Below are 19,833 nucleotides of genomic sequence, written 5' to 3' on the forward strand. Positions count from 1 at the left end.
TGATGACAGCAAAGGCAGTATAAATGTAAAAATAGGGGAAATGACAATATGATACCAATATATCATGAATTCTCATCTTGTCACAAGGCTTACCTTAGTTGGTTGATAGGAACATTGTTCCAAGCCAACACAGGTTTTGATCCAGGAACGTGCGAGAGATCAGCTTTGCTATTTGTTTCAGCAGGGCAGTGAATCTATAAGTAGAGCAAAATATGTTCACTCAACATAGAATACTATACAGATGTCATAAATATGGTTATGTTTCCACGCATTTTGGTTATTAACAAAGCTGACCATCATATTTTATATCTAAGACCCTTACATTTTCAAAACTCAAACTGCATTTTCAGTAAACGTGTGCTGTGGGAATGTTTTACACCATACAATGTGAGACACTGCTCATGCATATCTTGTGTGTTGAGGTTTTTTTTCATGTGGGGTTCCAGTAACTCTCAGAGATTTTGTTTTGTGGTCGGTACATGACCCAAATGCTGCACCTTATACTCAGGTAAAAAATAAAACAACTGATTTCCTGAATCAGTTACAATCCACATGTTCATTGTTCTGATTTGGTATATTTTAGTTATTGTCTATTGTGTTTATACAGTATGTAAAAAATTATGTTATTGCTGTAAATTATACAGGGCAGTGCTGAAGCAATTTCACCTGTGCCATTAATACTGTAAGCAACTGAAAGAAAGCACAAATGTCAGGGCATCTCAAAACATCTCAAGGAACCCAAATACACCCTAGACCTTAGAGGGTAAACCCAGCTTAACACAGCTTTTTGAACTGTAAAAGAACCAACTCTTAATTTCTCCTCATTCCGGCAATCTGCATGGCTCCAGTGGTCGCTTTATGTTTCTGATTCACTAAAAAGAATCACTTCATAAGAGTCTTGAATCAGACTACACTGGTCACGTTGTAGGCTACTGTATGTTTTGTTTTACGTTTTTTTTATGTGCAGTGCAGCCAGGAACTTTCAATGGAAAGACATACAGTATTGTAATTATTTCACAGTTTATCTTTTCATTTTCAAAGCTGTTCATCTATATAGTTGTGAACATAGTCAAGACCATTTTGCAAGATGTAAACAACACTGGTTCAGAAGCACTTCCTGTTTCAGTTTTTTAACACTACATAAAAGCTGGGATAAAATACAACCAACAGAGCATATAAAACTGAATCAAAAAGTTAAACAAACATCTTTAAGATGTTTTCTTTACATGTGAAATAAAGAAAACAGTTACAAACTGAAACAGGAAGTGTTTCTGGACCAGTGTTGTTTACATCTTGCAAAATGGTCTATAGAGATAAAACGAAAGATGATAGACAGCGAACTGATTGAATTCGAAAAGCGATAGGTAAAACAATGTGGCTGCAGTTAAGCATTCCATTGACATCTGCAAAGCCCATTCTTACTGACTACGTACAATCTCTAACCTTGATTCAGAATCTCCACAAAAAAAAAAAAAAAACTTTCCTAGAAGCGGCATGGTTTTAGTGTGACATTGTTAACCAGCACATGCGTCAGCAATGGCTGACAGTCCCCCAAAACCACATCTTAAATTAAAGTGAAATGTGGATTTTTTTAATGGTGTGACTGTCTTTGTTCTGATAAGGCAATCGGCTGATCAGTGCTTGAGCTCGGGAACTGAGCTGCTCCCACTGTCACACATGAAACTGCAATGAGCATTTTTGCTAAACTATACAGCAGAGAAAGTGTGTCAGAGGAAGAACCTGTTGCTGTATCTAGGAACTCAATGGCAAGTTTTTCCCTGTGTATGTGACATTTTTCACATCCACAGGCAGAATATGACTCTCATATTTTGCCTGTGTCACTGTTTTGAAAGTGACATTTTTTTTTATGTGAGTAACAATAATGTATATTTTGTGAGTATATGGGGCATTTGATTTTGTGTCACCTTCTCACTTCATGTGAAATGATAATGATAAAGGACGTCTGGTTTTTGACAGTAATAATGCAATCTTTTGTTTCTCTGCTGCGGGTGTTGATGCTGCTCACGGGCCTCACAGCTGTATCATGGTGCTGTTCCAGGAAGAGCTGGATGTGCGTGTGTTTACTGGCAGAGAGTTGTGTGTCAAGGCCTGTTTGTGTGTCCATGTGCTCGGGTGGGTCCATTCCTTCTCCATATGGCCAGTGTGTCAATCTAGGCTGAACTGCATTGTGTGTTGGACAGCAGGAATGCCACCGTCTAAGAGTCCCTTCACACTCCCATTTGTATTCTTTGTTATTTTATATTTGGTCTTTTTATTCCTCTATATGAAAGAACCAGGGCTGCATTATGGACCTGACCAGTTCCCCAGGGCCTCAGCCTCCACAGCCTTGGGGTGAGGGAATCCTAAACACCAGGGTATGAATAAGGCAACTGTTCTGGTCAAACACTGGCTTTTTTCTTTGCCGTGTAATAAGGCCCATTTCGTTACTTTTACACATTTGTGTAGCTCACATATGTTTGATCCTTTCTGGGTTCAAACTTTTTTTAATGCTATTACAATGTTCATAAGATTGCATCAATTGACATAAAGACTACAATTTCTAGCCTACCAAAATGGACAATTGCTATTTTTTAAAGTCAAGTCACCCTTGTCACATGAAAAGATTAGGAATGTGTTTTATTTCATTTAGTTGTATTTTATAGAAATAAACTATTTATTTATGGAAATAAAATTGTATTTACATTTAATCATTTAGCACACGCTTTTATCCAAAATGGCATATTATATATACATATTTTTAAAATCATCAAGCAACTGTAAGGGTTTGCTTTTTGAAAAGACCATAAACTTCATTTTCTGAGAATTTAAAACCAATTTTAAATTGAGCAGAGCAGTTTGTAATGACTGAAATGCAGTGTGAAGCTCTTTCACAGCATGTGCTATGGAAGGAGCAGGTGTATAGATGACAGTGTCATCTGCAAAGAAGTCAAAGTCAGTTAAATCAATTATAAAAATAGAGAACAGAATAGGTCCCAAAATAGACCCCTGGGGGACCCCTTTAGATATCTCAGATTTGTGGCCCTCTGCATGGACACACTGAGTCCGATCTAGAAAATAATTTCTAAACCATTTGGAACAGCATTAGGACAGAAATCAACATCCCTAAGTTTGTTCAGCAACAATTTATGATCTACAGAATCAAACGCCTTGGATAGATCTACAAATAATGGATAGAATAGAATTTTTATAAATTTGTATAGAAAAAAAATGATATATGATATTTTAGTATAACATTTTACATTTTAGTATTAAAACATTTTTTTAATATAGATACAATTTAATTAATTTAACACAAACAAGAAGTGTAGGAAAGTAAGGGGGAATGAGCCTCATTGTACCACAGCACCAATGTTTATATTCTTAATACTGCTTTTCACTAAAATGACTTGCAGGACAGTGCTAAAAAATCTCTCTGTCTCTCTCTGAGTGCCGTGTAATGGATCCTCTCCGAAAAGAGATGCGCGGTGACAGTCTCGTTCTTCACACACTCGCTGTTCATGGGACTTATCACCACCAGACAGACTAAACATGCATAGACTGGTCTTTTTCCATCTTTACCCGAATTAGAGGTGTCTGCACACACTTGTCTAAGAGACAAATGGTCTGAGTCTCTGCAGGCCTCCTCTACAGAACCCATCACGGTCGGCAACTACATATATCATGTCATTACACTCGTTGAGACAACTGCACGATAACCTGCCATACTGTACCTTTGCTTTTTTGGTTAGTAGTTGCAAAGCTAGACATAGAAAATATGGTTGCCACCTTATAGTGGTCCCAAAACATATTTTTAAAGGAATAGTTCTCACAAAAATTATAATTTCTTGTGTTGTTCCAAGCTTCATGACTTTCTTTATTTTCTGCGGAACACAAAAGAAGATATTTTGAACAATTTTTTTTTTTTTTGTCATTACTTTAAAAAGTCAGTCGTTTCATTGTTGTTTTGGACCCCACTGACGTTCAAATATGGAAGAAAAAAAAAATTTTTAAGCCACACTTAAAATGTATGAATGCTATTGCATTAAATAACAAAGTATCAAAGCAAATGATGTATAAATAAATTATACCATTTGTGCAATTACATATACTCGGTTACTAATGCAACCTCGGTTCCCTTAGAAAACAGAAACATGTTTTGCGTCGCCAGACACGATGGGGGAAAACTAATTTTTCTTCGAATGTTGAAGCCTTTTTGAATCTGTACAAGCCATAACAGTGCAGGAATCTGCGTGAGTTTATTGGCTGAGAAGTGACAACTGCACAAACCTATGGCGACGCAGAGTATACACGCGAACCAATTGGTGGGCAGGCTGCCGAGTGGGCTCAGCAGACCGCGAGAATGGAAGGACCATTTGTCTATAAAGCAGGGCTTGTCTAGCCAAAGGATTCAGATTAACTCGACTAAAGCAACGAATGCCTAGTCGTGTAGCATAGTAGTACAGTAAGCTACGCAATACTCATTCCTGTTATCTCAGGGAACCGAGGTTATGTAAGTAATAGGGCTGGGTAATAAATATCGATTTCTCGATATTAATCGATTCTCATTTTTACAAACCGATATCGATTCTTAAATCTCAAGAATCGATTAGTCATCCTGTTTCATTTGTATGAATGAGACATTGTATCGCGGATGTGCGCATCCAACAAATCGCAATAATATTTGTCCTTTGTTACTATTGATATGAAACAAAGTCTCAATTTTCAAATTACGTCTATTTTCTTTAGAAATTCAAAAACATAAATTGCGTTTTGGCGCTGTGGCGTGAGATCGCTCTGGCGCAGCTCCAGAGAAGCAGCAGCAGCGCTGATCTCTCTTCCGGGTTAATAATACCAGCTACAGCGCGAAATAAACATGAAGGAGCATCTGAAAGTGTGTTAAAAGATAGAGTACAACTTATCTAAATCCCTATCATGTCACATTGATTCGCTCAATCTGCGTTTCAACCGTGGAAGGACGTCAATTAAACAGCTTGTAATCAATGTCATGTATCGTCATATTTACATCAGAAAAATCCACATAAACTCGTTAGTCCACACTCGTTAGTGTTCTTCAATATTTAATGCATATTTGAATAAATCTGGCAAGTTTTTATGACAGCCACCATTTAAATGTTTATATTTCATATAATCTTCTTATTATAAAAATAAATAAAAGTGTAATTTAAGTGTTTGTATAGCTACAAAACAGTTAATTATTACCTTCATATTAGGGTAATGAAGCCTAGTAGGCTACAACTAGACTATATATATATATATATAGACCATAGTTTACAGCATTTAAGAGATTTGATTCCCTTGAGAAAAATTGCCAATTATTGTAACTGATATCCAAAATAATCGATATTGAATCGAATCGAATCGAATCGTAATCGAAATCGAATCGAATTGCAAGCTTGTGAATCGAAATCGAATCGAATTGTGAAATTTGTCTCAATACCCAGCCCTAGTAAGTAACCTAGTACGTTCCCTATAGATACGGTTCACTCTTACCGCGTCTCTAGACGTGATGGGGAACCAATCCAATCACACTGTGTTATGATTGCAGAACGACAATAGTTCTAAGGCCCTAGCTTAAGACACTTGACAAGAGTGCAGTAGGGCTAAACAAGGGCAGATTATTCACCTGACAGAGAAGGGGCTAAGACCCAAGGAATCGCTACAGTACACTCTGGTGTAAACCAGGCCAAGTTCAAAACTGCCCCCTGGAAAGCGATCCGTGGTATTTAACTAAGATGAGCCAGTCGTCGAGGTAATTCGTGACACACTCCCTTCTGTCTCAGGGCTGCATCTATGCACTTGGTAAAAGTGTGCGGTGCCAGAGACGGTCCCAATGGAAGGACAGTATACTGCGAGGACTTCTGTGCTGCAGTGAAGCACTCAGTGAGGCTTTCTACTGCGGAGCCGAAAAGACCAGTGGTGGAGACTGGGGAGTCGAGGAAGGCAGCCTTGTCTGCGTCCTTTATCTCTTTTAAGTTGAGCCATAAATGGCTTTCCAGTACAACTAGGCTGGCCTCGGCTCTGCTAGTGTCTGTTTTAGTGTCTAACAGGGCCAGGTCCCTGAATGCGGCTGGGTCTGGTCCAAACTCGTCCATAGATTGAAGGAGTTTGGCCTGAAACATGGTGTGAAAGGCAGAGTCAGCTTGTCCGGCGGAGGTGTAGGTTCGGCCAGCTAGAGCTGAAGTGGTCATGCAGGGTTAGGATGGGTGAGCGATCTTTGCCTTCTATCCGATTGCGGTGGGTGGACAGAGGTGCACTGCCACAGCTTCGTCAAGAAGAAGCAGCTTCTCATGCCCTTTTTCCCCCAGTGCCATCGATAGTAGTGCGTAGGCGGTTTGAGTAGGGGGCGTGCCACGAATTGGTGAGTTAGTCAGCGAGGGCCCTGTTCACCCCATTCGTCTAAGCGGCTGCGAGTGGGGTCCTCTGAGGCATACCACTCCAGTCCGAGCTCTTTGACAGCTTTGGAGAGGTTGCAGAATAATTCGGCATCCAGCCCAGCACTAACATCCCTGAAAAGGAGTTTTTCCCCATCGAATCTAGTGACGCACTACGAGTAAACCGGTTTGATAGGGAACCAACTATAGGCCCTCAGGTTCACACAGGTGTTCTAGCACAGACATCAACTATGGAAATGTTCCTCTAAGAAATGTTGACAGCAAGAAAGTATGCAAGCACTAAGTTTGACTAGTAAATCTTTTGTTTTATCCTTAAAGCCTAACAAACGTCCTTTTGTGAAATGTTTTTCTTGAGAAGTGCACCTGTGCTGTCTTTCTTAAAATAAATGCAGCTTGGTTTGATATTTAATGTAGTGACATTCCTACATTTTAAGTGTGGATTAACTCTCCAAAGTACTTTTGGGAGTCGCTGTATGTGATATACACTATATTAGATGCTATTCCTCAGCATAAGATGATCCATACACAAAAAACAGAATTCAAAATTGAGTTCTAAGTGAAATGGGGTCTTCTATGACAGGTGGGTTAAAGTTAAATCAGAAAAACCTTTGTTGTTTTTTTGCATTTTTGCCTTTGTGGGGAAAATCTATTTAAATTTATTTATTTAGGAATTATAAAAATGGATGTATTTAAATAAAAAGGCTAATAATAGTTATCAATATCAAGTGTGCCTAAATGTCCTTTTTGGTTTTCTTTTCCACCATGCCTTTAAAAAAAAAAAAACTACTGGCTGGACCAGCATCGTTCCTGCTGGTCTAAGCATTTTTCTTCAGAATGAGACATATTTTTCGACATAAATTTGGAGTTTTTTAATCATTTCCCATCTTTAAAGCATCATAGTGTGTTGCCACCCTGCTGATGTACAGGGGGTTGTGTGGGGATTGTGTAAATTCACTGGAATTACAGCCCCGTTCCACTTCCTATCTCTCATCAAGATGACAAGTTTGAAGAAATGATCTGTGACCCGTGTGGGTGGGTGTGCGTGTGGGAGTGAGTGAGAGTGTGTGTGCATAAGTGTGTTTGTTTGTTAGTGAGATCACATCTAGATAAGCTTATTACTTTTGGCCTCTAGAGCCCAGCTTGGGGAGAGAGAGAGGGAGAGAGAGGGAGGAAATTGCTACAGAGCGGCTAGTCAGCTGTGTATATGCTCCGCAATGATTTGAAAGTGACCGTGTACCCATCCTCCCTCTATCTCCCTCTCTTTCAGGCGGCTGGGGGCAGGTTTCTCCCACAGTCGTGAGCACTGGGCTGTGTGGCTGCATGTTTATATTGGAGCCCGGACTTCCTAGTGGCAGCCTGCACCTATCTAAACATCCCTCCGGCCGCTGCTCTGTGTTCCCGGCCTCGCACGGCCTCCCTCTCTCCTTCTCCTTGCGCCATGCTCTGCTTTGGGCTGGAATGCATCGGAGAAGATGACTGAGAAGGAATAGATGGAAAAAGAGGGAGAGTTTTCACATGCGGACATTCCACTCCTTTTTTGTATTACATGTTGCATCCCTCTGTTTCTGAATGAAGAGTTCCTAAAATTCTCCGAACTCTGACTTCTGCAGAATCTACATACGTTTAGCTTGTTATGTAAATGGGGACATAGCGTACTGTCCTGTGAAAGCAAGATGCGGTAACTACACTTAATTGAAATTGGGCCTTAGATTGCAATACAAACATTTGCATCTAAAAAAGAGAGAAATTTACTTAAGAAACAACGTTGTTGTTAGTACCTTTTTTAAATTATTTATTTGTCTTTTTAAACGTGTAAATATATATATATATATATATATATATATTTTTTTTTTTTTTTTGGTAACATTTTATTTTAATGTGACCTTATTATACGTTACTATTTTACATGTACTTACTATATTAATAACAGTAATTTATGCATACTTACAAGTAACTAACCTTAACGATAAGTTGTTAATTAATATTACTCAGGACTTATAGTAAGTACAATGGAACAATACGTGTAACCTTTTTTCCTATATAAACCATTTTTTTATATATATATATATAGGTATAAGTTTGGCTATTTAAACCCACGTAGTGCTCAGAGAAACCCATACACACATGCCATCATATATCATTGTACACAATCGCACACATCCCAGATCAGCTGTTTATGTGTTTGATATGATTGTCTGGTTTTATAGATCAGAGTGATGCAGTATCATGTGTGTAAAGCAATGGTTTACCATGTTGTTTGGAGGGAAAAATGAGTGTTTAGTAATGGAAGCTCCTCTGTCAACTCCAGAGAGAGAGAGAGAGAAAGAGTCTTGAAATCAGTACGTGACATTGATCGATAAGTGAATGATTACAGCAAACACATTTACTGCTTTGAGTTCCAACAACATATTGTTTGATTAAAATGCCATTCAAGCATTGGATGAATGTGAATACAATGTGTGTAAGGAACAATTATACCTGTCAGATCCTTTCTAACTCAAGCAAAGTGTGCTGGAACATGAGAAACACAAAGCTTTACACACAGTGCTTTATGTGCATACATGAGCATATGTAATGATCACAGTGTAGGAAAAGAATTATGGAGGGGTTTGGGAGTCTCGTCCCTCTAATTAAGACAAATCAAATCTAAAGTCAAATCAAAGTCAAATCAAAATGTATAGTGGTTTACACATTTCAGGTCAAAAGTTTGGGACAAGACTGTTTTGATAAAAATACAGTAAAAACAGCAATACTGTGTGAGATCATTACAATTCAAAATAACCCATTGCTCCAGTCTTTTTCCGTGTCACGGGATCCTTCAGAAATCATTTTAAAACACTAATTTTGGAGCTCAATAAACATAGTTCATATTTTTTATGGAAACAGTGATGCATTTTTTCCAGATTCTTTGATTAATAGAAACTTAAAAAGAACAACATTTATTTGAAAACCATTGTAACATTATAAAGGTACTGTCACTTTTGACGTGCAGACGTTAGTTGGGCAACAGGTGTATTCAATCCCTAATTAACTCATCATAGGGGTTAGTATAAAGACCTGTGACTTGGTGTGAGAGCTCTCTCACTTCTCTCTCACATTATTTCTTTAGTATCTTTGTTTTCCCATATTTATTTTTAGTGCCAGATATTGTTTTAGTAACAACGCGTGAGTGTTTTCCCCCTCCCCTTGACATTGGTCTTTTTTTTTTCTTTTTTTTTTTTTGATTATTTAATATTTGTTTTGCTTGGTTTGATAATAAATTGGTTTATTGTTAAAGCATTTGTTGTTTGCCTCTTTTATGTTGCGGTATATGAGCCAGCCGTAACATAAAAATGGGGGCTCGTCCGGGATTTTTGAGGGAGTATTCTAATTTCTGTTCAGGATTTCTTTCACTCCGGTTAGTTAGAGTGTTTCAGCTGGGCAGCTTGTGAGCGTCCTTGTTGAATCAAAGTATTAACTTTTCAACTTTTCTTCTTTTCTTTTTTTTTTTTACTCTTATTGACCCCAATTTGAACGGAAATGTATAGATACAATGTATAGATGAGAATACTTCAGTAACCACTAAAGTTTCATAAAAAATCAGTCAGAGTGTGTATTTTCACCTTGTGGTATTGTGGAGCCTGTTTAATAGTGATGCATTTAATTTCACCTGTTTAAACTAGATTGTGAGTAGCAAATAAATAAGACACGTTGTGCATGAAAAGCAGAAAAGCTGTTTAGCTAATAGGTGGTTTGCAGTCACGTGATTGTGTTGACGCGAGGAATGCAGATGGAGGGCAAGGAGTGAAGAGCGCAATGGACGAGATGGAGGAAAATCCGTACTGTACTACTTTAGACGCTATTACAAGAGAAATATATAAACAGAAAATCGAAACATATGTTGGACGAGATCCTTACGTTATGAAGAGGACCGATTTTCAACTGAATTGAGAGATTTGCCTGCCATCAAGGCTGTAGATATCAGCAACTAACTCGTCTTACACACATACTTTGACTTTACAAAGTTCGGAAACTGGTACGTTACACGAACAGCCACATAGGCTAAGTGTATTTAAACACCTGAATAATGTAATTATAAGCCACATAAATAATGTATTAACTCACATTTGACGAAGTGATCACTGCACACACACATAGGCATTTTCCCATTCGGCTCCTCCCCACCACAGACGTAGGTTTGCAAGGCATTTTTCCCGGTGTTTTTCTGTCAATTTCTTGTATTTTCCCCCCTTATGAACAACAACTTTTGGCACACGATAAAAACTCCTCGTGGTTTGATCGATTTGAGCAACCATAAACGACGCAAAACATAGGCATTTTGAGTGTGTTATAGTGCTTCCTAAATATAGAAAATCACTTCCTGCCCTCCATTTTCATTTCGCGCCATGGCAACCCAGTGGCGTGACGTCACGTGAAAACAAGCTATTCACCCCTTAGTATTTTGTTGAAAAACTACAGATAGTTGACGTTTGGCTAACTGCTCTAAAAGCACCAAAGACAACCTCAACAGGTTGCTTCCCAAAATTACAGCAAAAGTTGACCTCCCTGAAAGCCGCTGTGTAATTTTCACACTGATTGAGTGTATTAGTCACAGGCTGTGATAGGTGTAACAGCAGCTGTGGAGCGTGTGGTCAGTGCAGGAGTGTCGAGGGTCTGCTAGGGCAGCCAGTGAAAGCTTAGCATTGCTGACAGATGAATTGCTCTAATTAGAAGTCCATAACATCCTGCCACATGGCTGCCTTATCCCCAACACACTTCCTGCTTCAGCCTGGCCCGCATTGTTGCCAGCCTGACACGTTCTCACACAGAATGCAGATATATACACGTGTGTGTGTGTGTCACTTCAGACCTTTGTGTCTGCTTCTCTCTGGCTCTGTCTATATGACTTCCTTTGTTTTTTCTACCCCACTCTCTCATCCCCTTGATAAGTATATCGCTCCCTCTCTTTCCCATCTTCCTCTCACGCGCATCTTCCCTTCCCCTTGTTCTTGGGAGAGAGATTAATCAGAAATGTTGTGGAAAAGTTTTATATTTGAACATATTTAAATGAATTCCTGTGATGCCAAAGCAATTTTTTTGCAGCCATTTCTTAAGTCTTCAGTCACATGGTCCTTCAGGAATCATTCATGCTGATTTGCTGCTCAAGAAATTACGTTTTTAAGACGGCATAAGAAATTAAAAACAGTTCAACCAGAACCTCTGCATTCTGTTTTGTTCCATTGCACTCCATCCAGCTGTTTTTGAAAGCAAGAATGTGTCATATAAACAACCTATAAGAAACACGTATGTTCAGTTAACCCGAAACCAATCTAAATATACAGGCTTGCTTACATTGAATATTTAATTAGTAATTAAGGCAATTTTGTTTCTTGCTTTTAGCTGTCACGGTCATGTTTATTTTCATTGTCTTGTTCTGGGTTGCATTTCCCGTAACTACCATAGTACAATGTATCTTTGAAGAAATCGACTAGTAGTTTGTCAACTGTTTCCCAAAACTGTATTTTCGCAAATTTGTCGTTCAACCATGTTGGTTAAGGATGTCGTGCAGATTTTGAAGTAATAACTTCTGTTAATGAATCCGTTTGAGATCATATTAATGCCAGATATTTTGCTATAAATTACCGACATGGCATCTGAGGACTAATTCGTTTTTCTTAGTTATTTTTATTAATTTACAAATTCAATTGTATTCTCTTTCTTACGTACTGTAGCATGTATGTCGTACGCACATTCAAAAACAGTGCTTTAAATCTTGACAAAAAAGACAAAACATATTTTGAAATAAAAGATTTAGATTATACTGAATGACAACTTGCTTATTTTGCTAAAAAAAAAAAAACTAGCATTTTTTGGCTTGTTTCTTGTAAACAAGAAACTATGCTTCTAAACACAGGTCGAGAGCTGAAGTTCCAACCACACAACTTCACAATGCAGTTTGCGAATGTTCATTAGAACTATGGTTTCATGAAACACTGACTCATTGAGCTATGATGATAACGACAGAAATTGACAGAAAACTATTGTTGGCTAACCATCCTTTTGTGAACTCTTTAGTTTCATTCCTGATTTTCCTTGTCACTGTTTTGTTAGTACAGTATATTATGAGTTGCTTGAGTTTGGTGTTTAATTAGTTCTCACCCGTTCCCTGTTCCGTTCACGATCTTCCTCTGTGTATTTAAGCCCTCTGTTCCTTCTCTTTATTGTCTCGCGTAAAAGTTTTGGTGGTTATGTTCTCTTCTGTGTTAATTAAAATTATTCCTGTCATTTATTCGGCATCACACATCGTTTGCTGGATACAGCTCAACCTTTAAATTAGCATAGGATCTTTGAAATTTAAAATCAAATCTGATTTTGATCCAGTTTTGTACATGCATTTAATAAATGTTATTAAATAACTAAACTCTGAATTGTTTATATGAGATTTTTATCACAGGTATTTTTGTATAGTTTAGTTGGTGCTGATTGCATTCCGATTTGCACTATTGTATGCTTACTGTCCTGTCAGACCATTTGGTGGAGACCTATTCCACCAAACTCTATTATTAGTATTGAGAATTTTGTTAATAATTGTTGATAACATTGGTTACCCTCTCTCTTTCTCTCTCTGTTAATGTCTGTGGGGAGATGCCGTCTGCCTGGCTGCTTGCTTGACCTTGCGTCTGTCTCCGCTAAATTACTATGTGGATACGCTTTGGGATTCATTGCATGTGCACTCTGTCATGGCCCACTCACTTTCACTCCACTCAGCGCTGCTGTGGTCACTATCCGTGTCAGGTCACAGGCTCTTCTGTCCTACAGTGGGGTTAACATGCTGCGCTCTTTTAGAGGTCATGGCAACCCTGAGGTTTAAACATCGCTCACTGTCAACCCTCAATGCTGAGAGTGTGAGTTAATGATGAGTGAGAGGTGCTTGTGAGAAGGTGCACGTGTAATTGACCCCAGTTGGCCAGCAGAAGGTCACGTATGGGTAAATGCTTAGACTAAGTAGAGGGCTTTTAAAGGTGCATTCACACTGACAGGGATTGTATTGCTGTAGGTTTTCATATAACTGTTGTTACTAGGTTTTCTAAAGTTTTGTTAAAAATTAAGTATGACTTGAAGGTTCTTTGCAACTGCAAATAGCTGTCAGTGTGAATGGCCTGCTGAAAAATCTTCCCAAGAATAAGATGTGTTTTGCATTCTAGGGGTTAGTTTGGGATGCTGGTTGCTGGTTTGCTGGTTCCTATAGCTGGTTCCTTCTCATGTACCAGCAGTTTTGCTTGAGAACAGCATGCCTACGCTGGTCCACTGCCTATACCAGCCCAATTCCAGCTCTGTCCAGCTTAAACCAGCCTGAACAAACAAACTGCTGGATTTTTCAGCTGGGTCTCTTTTACACAGCATCATTGCTACAAGTGAGAGATGCAACAAAAATGTAACACTCCTGCAGTGTTTCCCCTGCAGTGTCTTCAGCACCATGGCGAGAGAATACAATTTTTTTCGAGTTGCGATTGTGAGTTTGCAGTGTGTATGGAATGTGATAAGACATTGTAACAGGGATAAGGAGGCGGGAAACCGGCAAACAGTACATTTAAATTTAATTTAATTTAATTTAATCTTTCTCCCACATTGCACTGCATTAACGTGTAGCCTATAGCTTACACTCAACGGCTGTCTGAATTCACTCACTCGCATTCATTCACTCCTTCAAGTGAAAAGTATTAGTGGACTAAATTAGGGAATAAGCCTAACTTAGTGAATGATTGTTTAGAGGGCGATTTCGGATTCAACCTATGTTCTCAAGCAGTGAAAAATAGAGAAACCAATGAAGAAGAAAACCGGAAAGTAAAACAGATAATTTTAAAATTAAATATGCAAAAAAAAGATTGATACTTGGCGCCCGTTTATCAATATAGTATTGCCACAGAAAATGACTATGCTGTATCGATTTTTTTTTTTCCCCACCCCTACTCACAGACAACTGCTGTATTAAAACAAAACAAAAACATAAAGTCCAGGCTTGGTCCTCTTTCGTCTTTCACTGTCGTCAGTCACTCTTCCTTTTATCCTTCCGTTTCTCCTCTGTAGGTCTCAGGTGATGCTTATTAGCAATTGCGCCAGCAGCCTCGCTCCATTCCCACGGCTCTTGGCCCCGCCCTGCTTGAAACAGACATGTCTGTATGCAAAAACAACCATAAGACCTGTTCACTGCGATTCATGAGCTAACGATTCTTATTAGATGTAGGGCTGGGTATCGTTTAAAAAATTTCGATACCAATACCGATACCTTGATTTCGATACCGGTTCCTGAACGATACTTTTTTCTGTACCAATTTTATGAAATCCATTTTAACAAGATTACATAACACATTACCTCAGAAAACCTTTGGTTTTATTTTTTTTTCAGTTTGACTCATGCGCCTTAGCCAGTGCATAAAGGAACATTTTTTATTTTTTTATTTTGTGTCGTTGTGTATTTCATATGTATTTGTTTGAGTACTGATTTAACAAGTTAACCCCTTAGGTATCGAAATCTGGTACCGAACAGCAAGTCATTTTTTTTGATACTCGATAGTATCAAGGCAATTCGGTCGGTACCTGAAAAGCATCAAACTCAGTACCCAGCCCTAATTAGATGTTATTTTTAGTGAATCAGAAATGTACATGACCAGTGTAGCTCTAGTTACAAACAAATGACTCTCATGAGCTTGTTCTTTTTAAATTAAAAATGTACAAAACAACCAGTGTTGCATGATTCATAAACTAATGGTTGATGGAAAAAAATATATAGCATCGGTGTATCTCGATTCACCTGATTGTGACAGGTTAGGGTTAGTATTTGTGTCAGCAGTACAGTAGCCAATCAGTACTGTGATTGACATGACTAATGAGATCTTTCTAATCGGCTGAGTGGTGGGGGTTTGCACTGAACTGGTTTTGGGGGGAAATCTTGTGCATAACCAGTACAGTAGCAAAAATTCCTATAGCAAATTACTCTTTTTGAGCTGGTACTCTTAATAAATAGTTCAAAAGGATTAATATTACTGACATCAGTCTTAAAACAGAAAACATACCAGAATGAATGAACTGGAGTTTGAACTGGAATCAAACCAGATTGGGAAATCTTACCAATTTCAGTGTAGTGAGGTTCGGTCATTACAAGCAACCAGACACACACTTTTATAATTAAATTCACAGTGGATGTTTTCTGCTGTCCACAGAAAGCCATACGAAGACATTAACGTTATTACAGTGTCTGACAGCGAGCACACAGACCCCTCAAACATAATAGGTGGTCAGACGTACACAGTGTACCATTCACTGTGGTTTATGCAGATTGTAGTGCTATTTTTCTTTTCCATTTTGTCTTCCTCCTGACCTCGCACACACACATATCCACAAACACAAATCCAGCATATACGCAAGCACACGGCTAGCTTCATGTTAAAAGTTTGCTGTTTTTGCCTTTTGTGTTGGCTGAGGTCGAGCAAGACAAGGGGAAAAACAAAACAATAGAGAGTGATAGGGAGAGAGAGAGAGAGAGAGAGAAAAGGAAAGAGGGAAGAAGAGAGAGTTGAGCCACAGAGCAGCACCGCGCGGAGCAGCTGTGGCACTCCCAGATTTCCCCCTGATTGCTTTCAGCTGGTACTTGAACCCTGGGCCTTTTGGGTTTTGGAGGCCAGCCCAGACCCCACAATCCCCCCAGCGCCCCATCCAGCTGCCTGACCCCTCTCTGACCCCGCGCCGAGGATAGGAAAATACGAGCCGTGCCAAGCCAGAGAGACTCTTTTATTTTGCCTGCTGGCATGCTGCCGGTGACCATGGCTTACATAATGGGAAACATAGCAGGACCCAGGAGAAACCAGTCCCCCCCCCCCCACCAAACACACACATTTTTTTTCCTCACCAATCTATCCTTCTCTTTGCCCCCCTTCCCTCCCCGCTGCACTTTCTCTGCTCTCCCTCCGCCTGTGATATATCTTTCGGGCCCTCGCGCTCGGGCACATTTATTACACACGCCCTCGACACAATCTTGAAGCCCAGCCACACACAAACACACACACGTGCATGCGCGGGATCCATCGCGCACAGCCGTTTTCACACACGCACATGCAGGCGGCAATGCACGCGTACTCGAACAGATGCTCTTGCGCAGATGTAGCCTATCTTGATGCTATGCTCTGTTGCGCACACACATATAGGTGTGGATGTTCATATTTGTTCAAGTAAATGTGTACCTTTTGTACGTACATGCCAGATGCTTATTTCCAAATTGGAAATATGAGTATTTCGGTTGCATGTGTGCGTGTTCGAGTGGTTAAACAGGATCAGATGGATCCTGTCGTGTAGTTACGGATCCCCAGTGCCACCCTGGCCTCCTCCGATCGCTCGAACGAACAAATACAGTGTGACCAGTGTAGCTTGATTCACAAACAATCAAAAAACTTGCATTGTGATCAGTGTAGCTTAGTTGCTCACTAATAAATGTCTCTTATGACCTGGATATTTTTAGTGAATTCGAAAACATACAGCACGACCTAGCTTGATTCACAAACAAATTACTGTTATGAACCAGTTCTTTTTAGGGAATCAAAAGACCAGTGTAGCTTGATTCACGAACAAATGAATCTTATGAGCTGGGTCTTTTTTGTGAATCAAAAATATACAGCACAACCAGTCCAGCTAGATTCACGAAGTAAAATGTCGGATCCCCAGTGCCACCCTGACCTCCTCCTCCTCCGCTCTTGTGAAATCATACAAACCTCTGCATCCCTTCTAGTGTGTGTGTGTGTGTGTGTGTGTGTGTGACTGACTCCTATTGCCAGAAACCTGGGAGGCAGGAGGGTAAGAGTGTGTGTGGTGAGATATGACCTGGGATTGTGTGTGTGCATCTGGCAGTGAGTCTCTGTACATGTGGCAGTGCGAGTGGTTGGCTAACCCTCTCTTGAGTGCCAGCTCACTGGGAGAGCAATCCATCAATCACACATCCTCTCTGTAATCTGGCTCTGCCCAACATCCAACCAGCCTGTTGGGACTTTCTGCATATCATAAAACATTCTTGAGCTGTTTTTCCGGTGCTTTGCTTGCTTTTCTGCCAGGCTCTTTCTCCCAGAAAAGTGCCCTGTGTGTCTTCACTCGCTCAGCCTCCCCGTTCCCACCAGCTGTGGAGTGAAACCAGCTGACTCTGCAAAGGAGTGGGCACCCAGGGGTATGATGGGAGAGGCATACCAACTCCAGTCTCACCATATTATACAAGACCCCCTGCCAGAGCCTGCTATCAGCACCCTGAGACATAGATTTTTACCCATCTCATCCTGTTTCCGGAAAAGCGATGCCAATTAATTCTGTTGATATCCACAGAAGGAGCCTGAGGGCTGACTCAGCTGCCGATGTGCTGCGACACCTATTACCATTAGGTGCTCAGAAGTGCCAACGGCTTATTCAGCTGATTTTGAAATGCTCCAGTATAATAAGGCTCATTTGGATTTAAACTCTAAGTATTAAACTTTGATGCATAAATCATCCTGGACCAACGTCAAATCATTCAGCTTGTTGAGGAGAGGTGTGCTATTACTTCAGGACAGGGTGTCCACAACTGTTGACAACGTTCTAATAATTATTTATTTATTTATTTATGTTTAGATTAATTTTAAAATAAAAACAATTTAAATAAAACACACTAAACGTTTAATGTTTTATTTGTTTGCCTGCATGTCATATGATCATTAACCAACATCAGAGAACTGTGGATATGCAAATGTTTGTTCAATTATTACGATTTTGACTTTTGTTTGGCTGACAAAAAAGTTTTCCCTCTTTAAGGAATCGTATTTACATATTTAAAAAAAAAATGTTTGATGGATGATAAAAAGGTGGGGATCACATAATTTTCTATTAAAGTAGGGATCCAAGTCACATATAGGCACCAGAATATCATAGAGACTTGAGAGTTTGCTCTTTTGACTGTAAGTAACTGCTTAGTAATAGCAACCATTCAGAAACTGCTTAGCAATGCAGTAATACCTACTAAGAATGTATTGGCAACCACATAGCAACACCTTAGCAACCACATAGCAAAGCCCTGACAACCAACCTGGCAACATTTTCTTTAAAAAAAATGGTTTAGTGTGTTATTCTGTTGTATTGAGGAATGTGTGAATATACAGTATAATGTAAGCAATCTATTATTTTCTGGGCTTTTTGCCACTTTACTGAGAAAGCACAGGAAATTGGAGGAGAGAGTGAGGGAAGGGGTTCAGGATTCGTACAGGTCAGATTTGAACTTGCATCTTTTGTATGAGCACTATGGCTCAATATGTCGATGTGCATGTTGGTGCATGTGCACTCACTGCTTAGCCACGACAATTTAGAGCATTTAAGAGTGAGGTTTAGACATAGAGATGAGGGAAAGAGATGATCATGAAGTGTTTAATAATGTCATTATGTATATGATAAATATATACAGTATATGTGTGTGTATATATATATTCCTTCTTCAGACATGAACTCAGGTCATCTAAAAAAAATTGCTTTGTTTTTTAATTTGTGGTCCTAGAAATCAAGTAAATAAATGAAGGACTTAGAAAAATTCCTGCTCAAAACTAAAATTGCTTTCTGAACACTTTTGATTAGTCTTGTTGTAGTCATGGTACATTGTATCTTTTGCATAGTGTATTCATTCTTGCAACTGCCACAAAAGACAGAGGCTGGTGCCCCGGGGCCTTACAGGACCCTAATCTGCACATCCTTTTTCTTCCCCTCTCTCATCCTCCCCTGTCGTAGCGCGGTCGTGTCCCTGGGAAGGTCTTAGTCTCAGAGCTCTATATGATTAAGTCATGGACGGATGTTGAGGGAAAACGCTGACCTCTCATCCTCCCTTGTGCTCCGTCTTGTAGTTTTCGGTCTCATCTTCTTATTCGACGTTTCCCTGATCCCCTTGTGCTCCTTTATCCCTGCCCTCATGTTTGCCCCCAAGCCTCATAGATTGTAATAAAAAGACCAACGATAATAGCGGCGGCGGTGGCCTCAGTGGTGATGTAAAGAAACACAATATAACAATAACAAACACACTCCTCAGCCAATGGCCAGCATCTGACCTCAGCACTGATAGTGTGTGTGTGTGCGTTTAGGGGGAGAGCGAGGTTGCTGGCATGCTGTATATACGGTCACTTCCTCCCCAGTTTAAACAGAGCAGGCTGTGCTGGCAGCCTCCTCTCTCTCCTCCAAATGGTTTGCATCATGTTTGAACCCCCTTGCCACCGCGCCCCCTCCCTTTCTCCATTTCTTTCTTTTCCTCTCTTCCTCTCCCCATAAATTATCAAATATCTCAGACTTTATGTGAATCTGAAAAAGGGTGAAAGAGAGAAGAGGGAGAGACCTTTTTTCTCTCTCTGCTGAAAGGGCATAAGAAAAAGTCATAAAGTGGCCTGCGGATCTCTTT

At 39.7% G+C, this 19,833-nt stretch overlaps 1 long non-coding RNA gene across 1 annotated transcript in view; it reads left to right on the forward strand.

The window, feature by feature from the left end:
* The window catches only part of LOC120478993 (uncharacterized), a 59,973-nt gene that overhangs the window by 39,502 nt on the left and 638 nt on the right, over nt 1–19,833 (forward strand). The gene's annotated exons all lie outside the window — the stretch shown is intronic.

Source organism: Pimephales promelas, chromosome 16 (genome assembly GCF_988280905.1).
Source record: "Pimephales promelas chromosome 16, fPimPro1.hap1.1, whole genome shotgun sequence".
Taxonomy (NCBI): domain Eukaryota; kingdom Metazoa; phylum Chordata; class Actinopteri; order Cypriniformes; family Leuciscidae; genus Pimephales; species Pimephales promelas.